The sequence below is a fragment of the Mastacembelus armatus genome, chromosome 15 (genome assembly GCF_900324485.2).
Source record: "Mastacembelus armatus chromosome 15, fMasArm1.2, whole genome shotgun sequence".
Classification (NCBI taxonomy): Eukaryota; Metazoa; Chordata; class Actinopteri; order Synbranchiformes; family Mastacembelidae; genus Mastacembelus; species Mastacembelus armatus.
This window is the reverse complement of record NC_046647.1, coordinates 16,308,464-16,315,654: the sequence shown is the minus strand read 5'-3', so window position 1 is coordinate 16,315,654 and position 7,191 is coordinate 16,308,464.

The following is a 7,191-nucleotide window of genomic DNA, read 5'->3' as shown; positions in this document are numbered from 1 at the left end:
ACTCCCTCATCTGTGGCATGAATTCCTGCACACCCTGGGTGAATTAATTAATTACAAAGCTGGCTGGTTATCAAAGGTAAATGATCTAGTGATACTCCCTGCATCTTTGTTAAGAAGCCAACTGTCAGGAAGTGGTACAGTAAGTGGGGATGTGGTCCTATGGTGCCTGAGGGCTGTGTGTGTGTGTGTGTGTGTGTGTGTGTGTGTATGTGTGGGTGTGTGGGTGTGAACGCGAATCTTTGTGTCTCTTTGTGTCCTTTTATAAAAAAAAGAGAAGAAAGAGAAAGACTGAAATAATGAGAGGGTGTTTTTGTGATAAAGAACGTACTTGTGTCAGTGCAGTTACTAGTCTGAGATGGCTCTAACCAGAAAAAAAAAACTATAAAGGTAATTTCTTCAAACACCAACAGGGACCTCTGTCAGAATGAAATAGCAGAAGTAGCACTGTTTTGTTTTTTTTTTTAAATCAAGACAACAATATTTCCCTAATCTTAGCTAAGTAATTCCAGTTGCCAAAAGTTAACCACCTTAAACCACTTCCTGAACTTCTTTTAGCCATTTAGGCCCACCATAGCAAGAAGTAATATTTATATACAGTATTATTATTATTACAAAATGAATATGGTGAACTTTTTTTTAGATTTGTTTTGGTCTCCTCCTAATAAAAATAGGTCTCTAGCTACTAAATGTTACACTAATATTCACAAACTAACTTTGCTATTTGTCATTTCCTTTTTTTTGCTTTTTTTTAATAAGCTGCTGCTACCAACTGTGACACCACAGTGACCAACATTTACAGATGTCTGCTTTTTAAAATGACAATTTTGAATATTCAGTTTTTATAACCCAACACATGATGGAGGAACATGAGAAATAATTGTCTAGTTTTTCTTTCTATATGGAAACTCAGTACTTCTTTTCTTATCTTTTGGATTTTTTTTAAAATCAGGGAGTCCACACATTTTACAAAGTTGAGTAAATATCAAAAGTAAAATATGAATTTATAGTGGGTAGATTCAGGGTCACAAATATGGCACAAAACTGTCACATGTTCAAATACACATACAACACATGCTCACTCTGGACAAACAAAACCTCGGAATAGACACACACCTGTTCTGAAATGCAGACATGTCTCACACACACACACACACACACACACACACAGAAGTGTTTTGTTAAATTATTACTATTATTTAAAAAAAATGGCATCCAAATTCTTTTATAGATCAGTCTAGATGTCTGCTGTGGGTGATAGGTATTGACCTCTTTCTAATGCTGTTTTCATAGGATATAATCCCTTTTCTAAAAGTAGAACAAATAACACTCACCTTCACAACCAGAGTCAACACTTGAGGAGGATAAATCCATGTTTTGGTGACAAAGTATCTGAAAAAACAAGCAGGATAAGATTATATTCAACATTTTATCCTGAGAATACAGCATTCAGAACATGAGGACACACATCAGCTGATCGTGCATCTTTTCTACATGTAACAGATATGCTGTAATGAACAAAAGTGACAACAGATATGTTCTTAGTGAAAGAAAATAATGTTGTTACAAAAAAAAACTCCTGTCCACCTGGCAAAACATTTGCAGAGGAAGCAGGGCCCTGGACTCAAGATAAATAGAGCTGTTACTGAGGTTTTGTCACAACCCAAAGAAGCTGTTTATATCACAGAGGCCTCAGATAAACCATTTTCTGACCAAACAAGGTAAATGAAGCATAATTGGAAGCCCATTACCAAACTGAAAAACGGGTGCCTTTTGTTTTAACTGTGTTAGAATCGAACTGAGGGCGCCTCTGCTACTCTGTAAACCTGCATCAAACTGCAGGGCTCAATAATTATAATGTTCAGGATCCTTCTGAGGGGTGAAGAAAATCAATAGACTAAGGACAAAGAACCTATAGCCATCACTTAATTCTCTTATCACTGTAATTTAGGGGAAGAGGAGGATGTTAAATAACTGTAAATCTTTAGCTATGACTTTGAGGGTGCTTTATGGCAGTTCTTACAGCGTCTCCTAGACAGAATGTCCATACCTTCCGCAGACCACACAATTTATAGCTTTATTACCCTTTGTCTTAAAGAGCAGGGAGACATAGCAGGGAGGAAGGAGATAACAGCCCAGCGCAAAGGTGGATGAAAAAAAAAAAAAAAGTTGGATGCCATCATCGACAGTGACATATTCCTTTGTCAGGTTTATAGCTGAGGAGCAGGGCTTCTATTTTGGATTGGAAGGCAAGAAAGCGTGGGTATCCTGCTCCACCCAACCACCCCTCCCTTAACTCCCACCTGTGCATCTTATACGTATCCCCATACTGCAGCATGTGCAAACCCTGCCCCCTGTGGAGGGAGCAAAGTTCAATTTCTGACCCCTGATGATCAGATTTACTCCACTGCTTAGTTGCTTGCACACCACTGCTGCCACCTTGCAACCACGCCTTTGTAGAGGTCACAGGGAGGACTGACAGTGGGGGAGGGCTGAAACGAGGGAGGGCAGCCAGAAGGAGGGAGGTGTAGCGCTTTTACACCACAGAGTCATGAGTTCCTCTGGACCGGGCAGATGCTTCCTCATATTTTCTTGCTGCGCTGACAAGTGGCTTATTGTTTCCCTTGATAAGGGTACAGTGTTCCCGGTAATGGGAATTAGAGGGAGGCGTAAGTCACTGAGACACAGGGTGAGACTGAATCAATAGATAATGGGAGATTTCTCATGGATGCAAAAGGCACGGTTATTATCAGTGGTGTTTGAAAAGAGCGAGGCCTCTTATTTGTCTTGAAGCTACAGCTAGTGTGAAAGCTAGAAATAAAAGCTACACTTTGCTTGAACCCGGTGAAAGCGATTTCACAGTGTTTCCAGACAAATGCCCCTGACAGCATGTTCTAAACTGTGCCATCTCATGATGACTGACTGTTCAGTAACTTAATGAACAAAATCTTATTAGTGCCTGAAAAAGCTTGTGTGCAGTAGGAGAAATAAAACTCATAATGCCTGTTGATTTATGTGTGGTTTCTTAGTGACACTGTTTTTTACTAATATTAGTCATCACCTTCACAAAGCAAGCAATGTTTTGGTCCCAGTTCCGTGTTTATTTGTCAGTAGTGAGATATCACAAGTGCTTTTCAATGGATTTCACTGAAATTAGGTTGTGGGTAGAGAGTGATTTTTTGATTTAAAAAAAAAAAATCATTGAAATTATAAAACAAAAATTGTTTTAACCTGTTTTACTTGTTTCTTATGATCTATAGCACCTGCTTGATAACTTGAATAAAAATTTTTGGCATTATGTGTATATATGTTATTGCAGATCTGGACCCAGAAGCAGATTTAACATGTCCAAAGATGCCTGCTGCAGTGGGAGCAGTGGATTTAAGGTAAACAATAAAATACTAATAAAAAAGGGTAGTAGATTATGACATTCTCTATAGAGCTGTGGTTACTAATTCACATACACATAGTCTAGTCATTTGACCCACTGATAATTTACAAATGTTGATCATATCAGATTTAAACTTGTGAGAATAAAGTTATATAAGAAAATATAGAAAAGGGAACAAAAAAGAACAAAAAGTCATTGCTGAACCCATAACACACAAACACACACACACACACACAGAGTTTGGCACAATAAGTGGGTTACAAAGATCAAAGAGAGAGTTTGTATTCTCCTGTTTGATAAATTACTGTCAACAGCTGCTCAGACAAGAAATGACCACTTGCCAGAGCCTCACACTCAACAGCAGACAGGAAGTCAACAAAACAATGGTTTTCTCAAGTGATAAACACAAACGTTTGATGGCTCAGACTTCAAAACCAACAGCAAATCTGTAACAGCTTCCTTTTTAGAAAAAGCATGTATACAACAACAAATCTACTAAACCTTCTATGACTGTCTCTTCAGCCTTTGGTGTGTAGAAACCATATTGTAATTGTTGTCCCTCTTGAGCATGAGTAAGCATTTCTAGGCAACTTTAGCAAGTATATAAAAATACTTTAATATACTTTAATGTACGTTAGAGATAATAGAGAGCTGCAAAAGTTGAGAACCAGGGAAGCAGTTTAGGGGGGAAAAGCACAGTTACATACCCTGAGAGAGTGATTCATGATTGTGTATTGAGAATCTTGTCCTGAACCATTCAACATGGTCAGTGAACAGAGCAGCAGTAAGGGTGTCCTCTTCCTGACAGCTCCCCCTAGGGCCCTGGAATACATTAACTACTGTGGTCCACAGGGGTGTTGGGAATAATTACTCACTGCTGCCATGTGACACCCTCAATAAATTAAACTATCCCTTTAAGTTTTAAAGGCAAATGCATATTGTGGCCATCACTTAGAGACTGGCCTCTCCGTGCTCGCATGTAATTTATTGTAACAATGTGTTATCACAACTTGGTAACTCGACCTAGCAGCTGACTACAGATGAGTGAGCAATGTGCCAATGAAGTCAGAGGGAAAAGAGGAAATGTGGAGAAATATTTGATTAAAGGCTGTGTGTATGTGTCTTCATCATTAATAAATTCTAGTCCATCAGGCTGTAATCTAATTATGAAGTATGCCTTCATCTGCCATGAATCATCTCTGCGTTTTGTTAGTTAAATTGGGGAAAAGAATCCAGACACATCATTGAGATTAAAATTTTTTTAAGCAGAGAGAAAGTTAGTGGCCTTACACAAAATGACTGTTAAACCCCTGTAGCTAATGGCTTTAAAGAAAACATAATTATGATTTAATAATTGACAAATTAAGCCCAGGGAGCTTACATTTTTTGGCAATGGCCATGATCCATAAAATCAGTTTTTCTAACAGATGCATGTCTAAAAGAGGTAATTACATTCTCTGTAAGCGCATATAAAACCTAAGCAAACACGCCCAGCAGACGGCTGTGGATTAGGGGTGAGATGGAGATGTCATCCAATCCTCACAATGGCACATCTGGAAGATAACTGAAAAATACAGCTGGTGATAGATTCTTTCAATAAAAAGTCTCTAAATAAATTTCCACTGTGCAGAAGATACTGCAGCAGTGACAACCCAAAGACAAACTCACAGAGCTGTGCTGAAGAACGTCAACACCTCTACTCAACAAAAAAACATGACGACCTCGAAAACTAATTACATGTCACACTGAGCTTATACCGAGATCAGTTTATTTGCTTCAGTATAATGTCACCTAATTTATGGGACTCACTAGAAACAAGGAGAAACCTTAAAGATAATCCTTGTAAATAATAAGTCAGACACTTAAGGTTTTTTTTCAGCTACTGTTGTTTTTGTTTTCGCAGCACTGACAACAACGTTGAGAACATCCATGCCAGGTTTCCAGAGCAGAAAGACATTTACCTCAAGTCCTCGCTCCCCTCTTGCTCTGTCCAACTTGACAGTTCTTGTCTTATTAGACTCCTCGGAGCCAATGTTCTGTCATTCCACAAAGAGACAACCAGCTTCAAGTTGAGTGAAACTTTATATTTCTCTTCTCTGTGTGCTCTTTTCAGCAGGTGCTAATGATCTTGATGACCAATACGCACGCTGGCAAGACAGAGAACAGGTGAGAAGGAGCACAGGACAGATATAGAAACAAAATGTAATGTGTAATATGTGTAACATGATTAGTCAAATTTCCAACCAATGCTTTCAGTCAAAAGCAGAAACGGTAAAGATCATAAGACGCATTAGGAGACGCTCCATCATCATGTGAAAGAACATCTGAGTTCTCAGCTGCCGCCATTTATTTTCATAATGACAGTGAATGCTGTTGAAAGCAGTGAGGTCTCTGAATGGTATTAAGCTTTCAACTTTGATTAGGTGACTTGCTGAAGATGAAGAAGAATCATTTAGAGGAGGATAAGTGTGTCAGGAGATAATGGTTCCACAGGTTGAACATGCTGAAGAAACGCTGGCTCCGATTGGAGCTGACGAAACAGAGCAACAACCAGAGAAATCCAGGTGGGTGCATGTTTATCTGCATGTTTGCGCAGATGCAAGTGTTTGTGCATGTGCTTTGTTGAATGCAATGGTTGTTTTTCTGTGTGGATGGTCGTACATATCTGCCTGCCAAAAATCTTGCTTTTATGTGCTTTATGTCAGGCATCTCAGTCTTGGTGACAGCATTTCACATTTAGGTGGCATATCTTTAAAAACAAAACTAAGACGGTTTAATATGTCAAGCAAATAATTTGTCTTAGCATATTTAGCTAAATTAATGTAAAAAATGAATTGCTGTTTGATTGTTTGCGTGGAAAATTGTGATGCTTTGAGCTCATGAGGGTACTTTCGCACATATATTTCTATTTAACCATCACCTCATACTTCGGTTTATTCCCAGAAATGATAAAACCCAGTGTGAAGGACTGTGTAGATCACCTGAGATTTAAATTCTAGCCGTGAAAGTACTAAATCCTTCAAAATGTCTTTTAAAACTTTACGAATGTTCTCTGTGCCCTGACCAAAACAAAACACGATGACAGGTGCCAGTTTACGACATCCCTCTCTTTATCTCTGAGTCTCCTCAATTTCCCCCGACAGAGAGAGAAAAGACAGAGAGAGAGCGAGAGAGGGAGAGAGAGAGGAAGCGCAGGAGACCTGAAGTGTGTTTAGGAGGACGATGGCTGTCACTAGCTGTCAATCGTCAGCTTTTTGATGCCATCGTCTTGGCACAGGCCTGTCTGTCTCACTGTGTAACAGCTATCAAAGACTCACACACAGCAAAGACAGGCGCTATGGTGGAAACACGAGGAAATCCACACATTCCCTCATTTACACCTGGCATACTGTATAAACTTTGCGAAATTTGGGTCTGCGAATTATGATGGAGCCAATCATTCTTACTTGGCCTTAAAGCAATAAACATGAAATGAAAACAGAGCCCTGGCTATGCATTTCATAGTAGTATCGGTACACGTTTGGAAAAAATACTTGCATTTATTTTATTTGGTTTTATTTTATTGCTGTTTAGTTTTTAGCATTTCATCCTATAAATAAGTAGTAAATAAGTGTTGCCAGGTGTAAATCCTCTAACTTTGTCTGTTAAGTTCTTCATTTAATTCATTTACTGGAAAGTAACTCAACAACTAGACCACACCGGGTTCTTTATAATATGTGATTAACAGCCATCAGATCTGCAGTTCTACATATACATCATTAGCATATGGTGCTCCCCCTAGAACAAATAATTTGTATTAGTTT